A 13569-nucleotide genomic window follows, 5' to 3' on the forward strand; every position below is an offset into this window, starting at 1 on the left:
GTCAGTGTTGTCCCTGCCTTTCTCACATGCACCTTTACGCACTTATTTCCTGCTTCACCATCCCACAGGATATCCATCCACTTCTACCCCCTCCCTTCACATCTATCTCCCTTTCACCAGCCCTCCATCTAATAACTTATATATGAAGCTATAGAGAAGATTTTCTGTTTGATTGACTAGGCATAGGAATTTGACTGTGTGGATCACAATAAATTATGGATAATGCAGCGATTTGTAGTGCTGGAGAAGACTCTTGAACATACTATGGATGTCCAGAAAACAGGTCTGTCTTGGAGAGAGTGAAACCAAGTTTCTCTCCTTGGAGACTAGATTTTTGAAGCTCTGTCTCACATACTTTGGGTATGTGGCCAAGGAGAGACCAGTCCTTGGAGAAAGACATTATGCTTAGAAGGATGGAGGGACAGCATAGGAGAGGAAGACCCTGGATGAGATGGATTGATAACGGTGACTAGGGCAATGGGGGTAGGTGTGTCAGAGTCAGTGAGACTGGCTCAGGACATAGCAAGCTTCAGAGCTGCTGTTCATAAGGTTGCTATGGATCACAGGTGACTTGATGTGCATAACACAGAGAAGAATGGAAAATATCAGAATATTTTATTATATTGTGAAACCTATACATAGAAAAAGAAGCAGAACAAGGGAACATGGCATGGTCTAAAATGGGGAAGGACGTGTGTCAGAATTCTGTCTTTTCTCTATACCTTTTTACCTGTTTTAAATCCAGTTTGAATTTCAAGCAGTTCCCTGTCAATATACTGTTCCAGTAGTTTTTTAAATAATCTTCAGCAAGATTTACTTACTTGTAATAGTAATGATATTATTTGATAATTTCTACATTCTAAAGGGTCATCTTTTATTTATTTATTTTTAAATGAGAACTAATACACATGTCTTCCAGTCAGTTGGCCAGGTACCTATCTTCCAGATTCCTTGGCATAGACTAATCAACACCTCCAGGGCTGCATTGGTTTGTTAGAACATATCAGTGGGTATTCCGTAGCTTGAACTTCTTCCTTCATTACCATTGGTTCTTGATCATATGCTACGTCCTGAAATATTTTAGGGTAGACCATTTCTTTTTGGTATAGTGACTCAGTGTATTCCTTTCATCTTCTTTTGATGCTTTCTGCATTCAGTATTTTGCCCATAGAATCCTTCAGTATTGGCTCTCTGCTCTTTATCAGTTGACAATAGCCCTCTCTTCTCGTGCAGCCTCAGCCACATCCCTGAGACACTATGGTGAAGATTGGAGTAAGTGGATTTGGCTGCATGAGACAGCTGGTCACCAGGGCTGCTTTTAACTCTGGCATAGTGGATGTTGTTGCCGTCAGTAAACTCCTTCATTTACCTCATCTACATCTATATGTTTTATACACACACACACACACACACACACACATTTATATGTTCCAATATGATTCTGCCCATGACAAGTTCATTGGCACTGTCAAGACTGAGAATGAGAAGCTGGTCATCAATGGGAATGTCATAACTATCTTTTAGGAGCGTGATCCTGCCAACATCAAGTGGGGTGATACTCGAGCCGAACATGTGGAATCCAGTGGTGTCTTCGCAACGTTGGTGAAGGGTGGTGCTGCTCCTTCTGCCAATGCCCCGTGTTTGTGACGAGAAGTATGACAACTCTCTCAAAATTGTCAGCAATGCCCCCTGCAATGCCAGCTGCTTAGCTCTCCTGGCCAAGGTCATCCATGATAACTTTGGCATCATAGAGGAACTCATGACCACAGTACATGCCATCACTGTCACCCAGAAGACTGTTGATGGCCCCTCTGGAAAGCTGTGAAGTGATGGCTGTGGAGCTGCCCAGAACATCATCCCTGCATCTACCTTGCCATAGGCAAGGTCATCCCTCAGCTGAATGGGAAACTTACCAGCATGACCTTCTGTGTCCCCACTTACAATGTGTCATTTGTGGATCTGACCTGCCATTTGGAGAAGGCTTCCAAATATGATGACATCGAGAAAGTAGTGAAGCAGGCATCAGAAAGGCCCCTAAAGGTCATTCTGGGATACACTGAAGACCATGTTGTCTCTTGTGACTTTAACAGTGTCACCCACTCTTCCACGTTAGATGCTCGGGCTAGCATTGCCCTGAACAGCCACTTCATCAAACTCGTTTCCTAGTATGACAGTGAATTTGGCTGCAGCAACTGGGTGGTGACCTGATGTTTCACGTGGCCTCCAAAGAATAAGAACCCCTTGTCCACCAGCCCCAGAAATAGCTCTAGGAGAGAGCCCCTCAGCTGCTGGGGAGTCCTTGCCCCAACCCGATCCCCCCACATACTGAGAATCTCACGTCCTTGAAGCAGTTTCCTTCCAGTCCACCTGAGAAAGGGGAGAGGTATAGATATACAGTACACTGTACTCAGTTAAAACACAAAAAAACCCTTCAGTATTGTAACTCCGGGCTTGAATTTGTTCTTCAGTTGTTTCAGCATGAGAAATACTGAGCACATACTTCCCTTTTGGTTTTCTAACTCCAGCTCTTTGTACCTTCCATAGTAACGCTTTGTCTTTTCAAGCTGCCTTGTGGAATCTGTTCATTCTCTTACTCCAGCAATTCTTATCTTTATTTTTTGCTTATTTGCACTCTGGTGAAATGTTCAGTCTCTTCTGATTTCCATTTTGGTCTTTTATTTCTTCCTTGTCTTTATAATGACTTTGTGCTTTCTTCATGGATGACAGCCTTGATGTCATCCCACTCTTCATCTGGTCTCAGTTATTAGTGTTCACTGCATCAAATCTACTTTTGAGATGGTTTTTAAATTCAGTTGGGATACATTTAAGGTTGTATTTTGGTTCTTCATTTTCGTCAACTCCATTTTGAACTTGCATGTGAGTAATTGAAGAGTAATTAATTGTACAGTCAGCCACTGGCCTTGTTTTACTGCCTATACTGAGATTCGCCATTGATTTTGCCGCAGATGTTGTCAGTCTGATTCTTGCGTTAGTCTGTCATGTGAGGTCCATGTGTATAGTTGCTATTTATGTTTCTTAAAAAATATATTTGCAATGAATAATTGATTAGGTAGAATTCTGTTATTTGATCTCTAACCTCATTTCTATTGCCAGGTCCACATTTTCCAACTACCAGTCCTTTGTTTCCAACTTTGGGTTATAGTCATGAATTATTATTATTGTATCTTGGTTGCACATTCAATTAATTTCAGAAGGCAAATATTGATAGAATCCTAATTTCTTTTCATCTTTGGCTTTGATAGCTGGTGGGTATGTTTGACTAAAGTTATATTAACAAGTTGTCTTTGTATGTGTATAGATAGAATCCTGTACACAGCATTATACTTCATAATGGATTTCATAATGTTCTTTTTGATGATGAGTGAATGTAGCATTCATCAAATTGTTATTCTCAGCATAATAGACCATGTATTTGTCTGATTCAGAGTGGCCTGTATCAGTCAGTCTCAGCTCACTAATGCCTAGGATGTCTAGCTTTATGTGTTCCATTTAATTATTTACAACTTCCAGTTTTTCTAGAGAAATACTTCAAATATTCCATGTTCCACTTAATGGATATGCAGCTGTTATTTTTTTTTAGTACCTTCCAGTTTGAGAGACCCTTCTTGTCCTATATCAAACAATGTTCCTCTGTTACTCATAGGCTTTTTGAAGGCCTTTTATTTCAGAAGTGGCTGGGCAGTCCTGTTTTTTTAGTTTTGAAGCTCCGTTGAAACCTATTCACTGTGGGTGAGCCTGTTGGTGTTTGAAATACCAGTGGTATAGCTTCAAGCATTTACAACAGCTGACAAGTCCCCCTAGTACAGGACACTGACAGATGAGTGTTATACTGAGAAAACTAACTATAATAAACAATTAAGGATACATGTAAATAAAGCATAAAATAAGCAATGTTCTAGTCATTGCACCCAGTTACCATAAACTGACACGTGCTATGCAAGGTATGTGAAGTCTAGACATTTTAAAGTGTAAAGGAAAATGGCTTTTAATAGGACCTATGTAGGGTTGTTGGGAAGATTAATTACATGATTTCCCAATATAAATGAAATGTACTGAAGAACAGTGATGTCAGTCTGGAGACCAAGGTTTGCCTGACATGGTCTTTGCAATCACTTGCTATGCTTTGGAGATCTGGAAATGACTAGGGATGATAGAAGGAGAATTGATGCCTTTGAGCTGTGTTGCTGAAGAGTATTAAATACACCATGGACTGCTAAGAGAATGAACAGCTTCGTCTGGAGAGGGTGAAACCAGGCTGCTCCTTGGAGGCAAAGATTCTGAAGCTTCATCTGATACTTTGGACATGTTGGAAGGAGGGATCAGTCCTTGGAGAGGGATGTCATGCTTGGGAGTGTGGAGGGGCAGTGCAGGAGAGGAAGAACCTCAATGAGAGGGACTGATTAAGTAACTGGGGTAATGGGGTAGATCTGTCAGAGACAATAAGATTGGCACAGGTTTTAGGCAGGGTTTTAGGCTGTTGTACACAGGGTCTCTATGTGTCACAGGCACTCGACAGCACATAACAGTAACAATAACAACGAAAAGGTGCTACTAAATTTGCATACTATTGAATTTCAGGTATAAAATCTGCTCACAACCACCCGTTTGCCTGGCAGAATGTTTTATTGTATTTGAATGCCACAGTTCTAATTTTTGTCCTTTACCTTCCACTATCTCTATCACATATTTTTTCTTGGCAAACTAACCACTTGAGGTCTGCTTCATTCATTTAGATGACCTGCCTGACTACTGTAAGCCTTTGTGAATTCTTGTTATATAATGTGGCCAAGGAGTGAGAATATCCTGTAATAGATGTATTTGCCTAGAAGGTATGTTAAGGAGATGGAAATATCACCTAGAATTTGATGCCATGCAAAGTTCTAGTCATTGAGAAATGACTTTTTAATTTTAATCTCATGCTCTTGTTCATTAGTAACTCTGGATAATATGATTTTCCATGTTGCATTTTACATGGAAAGAATATGTTCCCTGATGTAAAGACTAGATTGGAATTATGAATGAATACGTTTTCATACACAGAGAGAGAGAGAAATGAATATCTCGTGATTGGGATGTAAAGTTCAAATATAAACATAGGCTCTAGAGTCATTACCTGATTTATATTACTTCCTCTGGCCTTTGGGAAATAATGTGTTTTGATTAATCTTCCAACAAACACTAGCATGTAGGTCCTCTTTATAGCCCTTATTTTACAAATGAGTAAACACAAAGTGATTGGTAAATTTCTCCATCATTTACCTGCCAGGCAGATACTTAAATCTATCTGTATTGAAGTATTGTCTCTACCTTGTAAACACTGTCCCTCTTTGTCTCTCCATCTCTCCTTCACTTCTTCCATTGCTAAGCAGTCCCTTTTTGTGATAGATTCTTTATGTTGTTGTTGTTGTTGTGATGTGCCGTCGAGTCGTTTGTGACTCATAGCGACCCTGTGTACAACAGCCCTAAACCGTGCTCTATCCTGTGCCAATCTCATTGCCCCCGACACACCCATCCCGAGTACCCCAGTCACTGAATCAATCCCCCTCATAGAGGGTCTTCCCCTCCTGCGCTGTCCCTCCACTCTACCCAGCATGATGTCCCTCTCTAAAGACCTGTCTCTCCTTACAACATGTCCAAAGTATGTCAGACGAAGCCCCAGAATCCTTGCCTCCAAGGAGCACCCTGGTTTAATCCTCTCTACGATGAATCTGTTTGTTTTCTTGGCAGTCCATGGTACATTCAATACTCTTCTCCAGCACCACAGCTCAAAGGCATCAATTCTCCTTCTATCCTCCCTAGTCATTGTCCAACTCTCTGATGCATAACAAGTGATTGCAAAGACCATGGCCTGTTCAGGCGCACCTTAGTCTCCAGAGAGACACCGTTGCTCTTGAGTACTTTAGAGAGGTCCCTAACAGCAGACTTTCCCATCGCAATACGTTTTTTGATTTCCTGGCTACTGGTGCCAAGAGTGTTGACCATGGAGCCGAGCAAACTGAAGCAGTGTACAATCTCAATCTCTTCGCCATCCATCCTGATGCTACCGATTGGTCCAGTGGTGAGAATTTTTGTCTTCTTAACATTAAGCCTCAGATTCTTTATATGGCAAGTTAAAAATCTGAAAATGTGACAGACAGCATTTACTTGATTCTGTTTGCCTGGTTTCCTAATCTCTGTTCGAATTTTATGGTTAAACTTTCTAAGGGCTTTCTTACATCCCATATGTAGTTGGGGATAGATGAGTTCTGGAATATGTTGTTTATACCATAAACTGACTCAGATAGTAGTCATTTAATGACCTCAGCAAGAGCAATTTCAGCAGCTAATTTTTACTCCTGGCAAAGAACAAGCTTTCTCTATTTTAAAATTATTCTGTATTTCCCCACCCCCTGCTCTGCTTTGCTTACCCCCCAGAAACCATGACTTAACACTAATAACTTCAAATGAACTATTTTAATACTTTCATAAATCACATCCACAGTCCTGAGTGATGAGTAAATGGTCAAAGCAAATATGAAATAGTTTGTAGAGAAGCAGCAGCCAGGAAAGTAAAAGACGAATTGCATTAGGAAAGTCTGCTGTCAGAGTCTCCAAAGTACTTAAGAGCAACGACGTCAGTCTGGAGACTAAAATGCGCCCGATACAGGCCATGGTCTTTGCAGTCACTTGTTATGCATCAGAAAGCTGGGAAATGACCTAAGATGATAGAAGGAGAGTTGATGCCTTTGAGCTGTGGTGCTCGAGAAGACTATTGAATATACCATGAATAGCTAAGAGAACAAACAAGTTTGTCCCAAAGAGGGTGAAACCAGTCTGCTCCTTGGAGGCAAGGAGTTTGAAGCTGTCTGATATACTTTGAGCATGATGTGAGGAACGAACAGTCCTTGGAGAAGGGACAGCATGCTTGGGAAGGTGGAGGGACAGCACAAGAGAGGAAGATCCTGGATGAGATGAATTGACTCAGTAACGTGGGTAAGGAGAGTAGGTGTGTCAGAAACAATCAGATTGTCTCAGGATAGAGCAGAGTTCAGAGTTATTGTACATAGGGTCGCTATGAGCCAGGTCCACTCAATAACACCTAACCAACAACATTACAACAACTTGAATCAGTAATTTTAGAGTACTTCTTAGGCTTTGTCATATTATTTATCTTCTCAGTCAATGTTAGTAACATTTTCATAACTTTTTCAAGTAATATGTTGAAAATAGAACCATAGTGATTCTAGCATAAAAGGAGTATTAATTTTTATATAGGGAGATTAATGTCCCTTCACTCTCTGAAAAGCATCATCTTGTGAAGGAAATAAGGGGATATCTGAAATTGGCTACGTATTATAAATTACCTATAGTTTTTCCCTGTATATACAAGTAAAGTTTTAATGAGGCAAACATGACTAAACATGTTATTGATTCAAGAAGTAAAGATTAGGAAGACCATATAGAGTTTCAAAAACAAAGAGGAGTTATTTAAAACCGAAGTGAGTCAGAAGTACCAGTTTTTATGGAGAAAGACATTTTACATAGTTAAACAAATTTTCAAAGGCTATCATAGTACTATGGAGGACATTTAAAAAATAAAAAACTCATTACTATCAAATTGATTTCAACTCAAACCAAACCTATAGGAGAGAGTAGGACTACTCCGTGGAGTTTCCGAGGCTGTAAATCTTAAGGAAGCAGATTGCCACATCTCTTCCATGTACAATGGCTGGTGGGTTCAAACTGCCAATCTATCAGTAAACACTGAAGGATCTTTCTTAAAATTTATAATATTGCTTTAAGTTTGTGCAAGGTAGAGTTTGTAAAGACATTTATATTTGAGTTGAGGTTTTGAGAAATTTGTACATTTGTGCCAAGAAGGAAACACACCAAGTGAAAAATCTTGCTGAGCTTATTTTCTATAATCTCAATGCATCCCAGAAGTCTTAAGACTAAGAATGACAGCAATTTGGAGGATATACACACACACACACACACACACACACACACACACACACACACACACACACACGTGTGTATGTTATATATGTATATATGTTTTAGGCAATGTCAGATGGATCTTGGAGGAAAGCAAACAGTACCAGGGGAATGTTTGTGTTTCATTGACTGTGCAAAAGTATTTGACTGTATGGATCACAACAAATTGTGGCTAACTTTGAGAAGAATTGGAATCATAGAACACCGTATTGTGCTCATGTGCAACCTATACTTGGATCAGGAAGCAGACCTCAGAACAGAGCAAGGAAACAGTGTATAGTTCAAAATTGGGAGGGGTGTACACCAGGGATGTGTTCTGTCTCTACACCTTTTCAGTTTATATGTGGAACAAATCAGGGAGTCTGGGCTCTATAAAGAAGAATGCAGGGTCAGGATTGGAGGAATAATCATCAACAACCTATGTTATGCAGATGACACAACCTTGCTTGCTGAAACTGAGTAGAACCTGAAGTGCTTGCTGTAGAAGGTCAAGGATTGTAGTCTTCAGTATGAATTGAAGCTCAGTGTCAAGAAAACTAAGATTCTCACCACTGAGCCAATTGACAGGAACATCATAGATGGAAAAGAGATTGAGGTTGTTAACAGTTACGGCTTGCTTGGCTCCACAATCAACATTATTGGCACCATCAGTCAGGAAGTCAAAAGACGAATGGTATTGGGAAAATCTGCTGTCAGGACTTCTCTAGAGATTTAACTGCAACAATGTCAGTCTAGAGACTAAGGTGCCTCTAATCCAGGCCATGGTTTTTCCAGTTACTTGCTTTGCATCAGAGAGCTGGACAGTGACTAAGGATGACAGAAGAAGAATCGGTGCCTTTGACTTTTGGTTCTGAAGAAGAGTCTTGAAACTACCACAGACTTCCAAGAAAACAAATAGGTCTGTTTTGGAGAGAGTGAAGCCAAGTATCTCCTTGGAGGCTAGGATTTTCAAGCCCCATCTCACATGCTTTGGGCATGTGGCCAGGAGGGACTGATCCTTGGGGAAGGACATCATACTCAGAAGGGTGGAGGGATGACACAGGAGAAGAAGACCCCAGATGAGATGGATTGATAGAGTAACTGGGGCAATAGGGGTTGGTGTTTCAGAATCAGTGAGACTGGTCCAAGACAGGGCAGGTTCATAACTGCTGTACATAGGGTTACCATGGGTGCAGGCAACTTCATGGCACATAAAACAGATATGTGTGTATATATACACACTATATATTGATGCAAACAGTTGTTGTTAGATGCCACTGAATATGACTCATCACGATCCTGTGAATGACAGACCTGAATCCTGCCCTATCCTTTGCCATCTTCTTCATTGCTGATACACTTGAACTTATTGCTGCAGTTACCATGTTAGTCCATCTCATTAGGGGTCTTCCCCTCTTGGTTACCCTTCATGTTTCCAAAAAGATAATCCTTTGATAAGAAAATAACCTATCCTAGTAACATGTCCAAAATAATAGACAAAGCTTCACCATCCTTGCCTCTGAGGAACACTCTCACTGCACTTTTCCCAAGACATATGTTTGTTCTTTTGTCAACTTATGGAATGTTCAGTAGAGTTCTCCAACACACACTGTTCAAAGATGTCAATTCTTTTTCCTTAGTGATTGTCTAGTTCTCAGATGCATAGCAAGTGACTGAAAAGATTGTGACTGGAATCAAGCATGCCACAGTCTGCTTTTCAGTATGTTGGAGAGGTCTCTGACAGTGGACTTGCTCAAAACAATAAGCCTCCTGATCTCTTGACTGCTAGTACCAAAGGTTTTGATTGTGGATCCAAGTAAGATGAAATCACTGACAGTTTGCAATACTGAGAGATGCTGTGGGCAAAATCTGAAATGACCTAAGAAGCATCAAAAGAAGAGGAAAGAAAAAAAAAGATGAAGGGAATACACAGTGCCACTCTTCCAGAAAAGAATTGGTTGACACTGAAGAATTTCAGAAAGTACCCTACGAACAGTAACCACTGGTAATGAAGAAGTTCAAGCTGCATTGAAGACAGTGCCAAAAAAATAAGGTCCCAGAAATAGATGGGATCCCAACTGATGTGTTTCAACTAAAAATGCATATCTGGATGTGCTCTCCAGTCTGTACCAGAAAATTTTTTTCCCATTCCCAAGAAACATGATCCAACAAAATGTGAAAATTATTTAACATAACTTTAATATAACATGCAAGCAAAATATTACTAAAATCATCCAAAAACACAAGAACATTGACAGAGAACTGCCAGTTGAAGCTAAGTTTACAAGAGCCTGTGGCACCAGTGGTAGATATCATTGCTGATATTAGATGGATCTTGACTGAAAGCAAAAGAATACAGAAAAATGTCTATTTGTACTTTATTGACTATGCAAAGGCGTTTGACTGTATAGCTTCTAATAAACTGAGGCTAAACTTGAGAATAATGGGAATCTCAGAATACTTAATTGTGTTCATGAGAACCTACACCAAGAAGCTATTGTCCAGATGGAACAAGGGAATACACTGTGGCTTAAAATCAGGAAGGGTGTGCATCCCGGCTACATCCTTTCTCCATAACTTCAGTTTGTATGCTGAGCAAATAATTTGTAAAGTTGGACTCTATGAAAAGGAATGCAACATCAGGATTGGAGGAAGAATCAAAATAACCTGCCCTATGCAGATGACCCAAAATTTCTTGCTGAAAGTGAGGAGGACCTAAATATTTTCTGCAGATCAAGGACCAGTGCCTTCAATATGGATATATATACATACAAATAATGCAAATAAAACATTGCTTATAGGAGATTAGCAATGGGAGAGAAACCATATAAGCTACACATCATTTGTGTAAAAATAACCATCTATGATTTAAGTGTCCAAAGTTCAGATGTTGGAATAAACATAAAAGCATTAAACTGTCAGGTAGATTTGCCAAGACACCAGTATGACTACCTAATATTTTTTTTGAGGATAAATATTTGGGAAATGTAGGAAGAATTCAGGTAAATGCTTACCAAGAGGACATAAGCTTATAGAGGTTGAGGGAGAATACAGGAATAGTCTGGGCAAAACCCAGACCCAAGCAAGTTACCTATCAAGCATACTTGCTGATTCTGCCAGTAAGATTCAGACAATTATATATTTATATAGCCAGCAAGTGACACATCAACATAATGTCATTTCTCCTTGTCTCACAGAATAACCCTTGAGACCTAAGGGTAGCGACTTCAGGCAGCATTAAGTGGTCTGGCTCTATTTTATATATTTTATATATTTTTAATTAGTTTGTTTACAAAGTTCATATACATTGTGTTTCACCCCATTTTTCATTCACATTGTAATTTTATGCAATCAGTCTCATCCCTTATATTTTATACAATTAATCACCATTGGACCTTGCCCATCATTACCCTGTGTTTTCACCTGGATACTTCCCCTTTCCTTGCCGCCCCCCCCCCCAACCAAACTGTGCAACCTGTGGTTTTGCCGACGAGGCTCTCTATTGCTGACGGATAGCTCTGTAATTAATCACAAATACATATTTTTTAAACAGTTATTTAGGTTGCATTAGTACCCCCAAGGAGGAGGCACGGTGGAGAGTCTCCTACCTCTTTAGAACCAAAGGAGGTACATGTGAAACTGCATCATTGTAGCTCACTACTAAATAGAGATGAGGATGAGAAATAACCCTGTCGCAGCAACTTACAAGCTAGTATATCTTTCCATATTCGGCTCACAGAACATTTTTGCTAGGCTGTAGTTGATCACTGCTGCCTGTATGACTTATATGAAAATAAACACAGTTTCCAGGGGATCAACATTGTCATCCATGGTAAATGAGACTTAATCAAGGTGAATAAGAATAGCAACAAAAGAAGAGTCACAAGCAATAGCTTCACATATCTTGGAAATCTTGTTTTATTGGTATACTTATAATGGTGCGGCCTTGTGGTAAAAAACTGCAGCATAATCCCAAAGGAACAAAGTTCAAATCCACCAGCTGCTCCACAGGAGAAGGATGGCAATCTCCTCCTATGGGTTTTGTTGTTGCTGTTTTGTATCATAGGCAGACTTGACCCATAACTGACCCTCCAGTGGATTTTGAGAGGCAGGTAATCGCTTGGGAGGAGATTGCCCATCCTTCTCCCATGGAGCAACTGATGGCCTCAAACTGCATGCCTTTAGGATTGCAGCACGTCTTCTTGCCACGAGGCTACCAGAGCTCCCATGGGTTTTACTGCCTTGGAAAACCCTTTGCAGGCTCAGGTATGGTTCCATTCCAGTCAGTGGCACACGATAACAACATCTTAACTGTGAAAAAAAAAATCCCTAAAACCCCTAAGAGTCAATTCGTACATTCTGAAAACTAATTAGTGTGTTTGTGCATGAGGCTGGCTTGTACTGATGGGTAAGGAGCCCCTGTTACAATGGTTGTTTGTTTGTTAACTGTAGTGTCAACCATTCAAACCCACCAGTGGTTCAGCAGGTGGGGAAATAAGCCTCCTTGAAGATTTACAGCCTTAGAAACCCACCCTGTACAGTGGTGGTTGCTACAAGTTGGAAGGCCTTCATGGCAGAGGATTTTGTGGTCCCCCCCCCCCCATGAATAATGTTTTTGTAATACCATCCATCAGGAGTGTTTGCACAGTCTTTTAAGGTTTTTATATTTTTTCCTGAAAAACTCAGCTTCTGATCTATAGCTGGTAACAGAAGCTTTAGGCAAGCTTAAAAAAACGCCAAAAACTGTCAAATTAAGACTGGATGGTTCAAGTTAATTTTGCCTTATAATATCGGATGGAGAAAATGAGAAGCCTCTCTTCAGGACTTACACATAATCAATCTATAAGGGTTTAGTAAATAGTTTTCCTTGGAATAAGAGGAGGATTATAGGCAATGAAGACACTGAAAAATTGTAGTCTTTAAGTTATGCTAAATGTGCTAGGAGTTTCTATAATTGTCTCAGATAATTAAATCTTCAGCTAAACTCTGTTAACTTTGTTATATTTTAAAAGAACAGGTTTATTGAGATAAAAATTCAGGTCTTTTAAAGTATTCAGTGCACTGGGTTTTAGAATATTCACAGTTTTCAACTATCACCATTTTCATCTATCTAATTACAGAACATCCCATCACTCCAAAAAGAAATTCTATTCCCATCCTTTCTCTAATCTGCCTAGCAACTATGAATCTACTTCTGTCTTTATATATTTAACCAAGAGATAATATATTTAAAAATGAAATTTGTGTATTAATTAGACATTTACTGTCCTGGTCTTCAGAATATTAATATGCCTCTTATCTTGAAAAGTACATAATCTATTATTTTTGTGTTAATAACAAGTTTCCCATATATAGTTAACCTAGAAGTGTCTATTTTGATTTCTCAAAGTGGTAGATTTAATTTTTTTTTTGTAATATTGGGTTTAGAAAGCAATACAGCATTCATTAATGTGTTGAGCAGCTTCAAAATGCTAGAGAATGATAGATCCATCTTGAAGTACAACATCGTGAGTGACAGGATTATATCCATACGCTTACAAGGAAGCCCAGTGAATACCACTATCATTCAGATATATGTACCAACAACCAGAG

At 39.6% G+C, this 13569-nt stretch overlaps 1 pseudogene; it reads left to right on the forward strand.

Moving 5' to 3' along the window:
- Positions 1–1257: 1257 nt before the first annotated feature.
- On the forward strand, positions 1258–2234 carry LOC102847595 (annotated as a pseudogene).
- Positions 2235–13569: the final 11335 nt, after the last annotated feature.

Source organism: Elephantulus edwardii, unplaced genomic scaffold, assembly GCF_000299155.1.
Source record: "Elephantulus edwardii isolate Elephantulus edwardi_28Jun2011 unplaced genomic scaffold, EleEdw1.0 scaffold00447, whole genome shotgun sequence".
Lineage (NCBI taxonomy): Eukaryota > Metazoa > Chordata > Mammalia > Macroscelidea > Macroscelididae > Elephantulus > Elephantulus edwardii.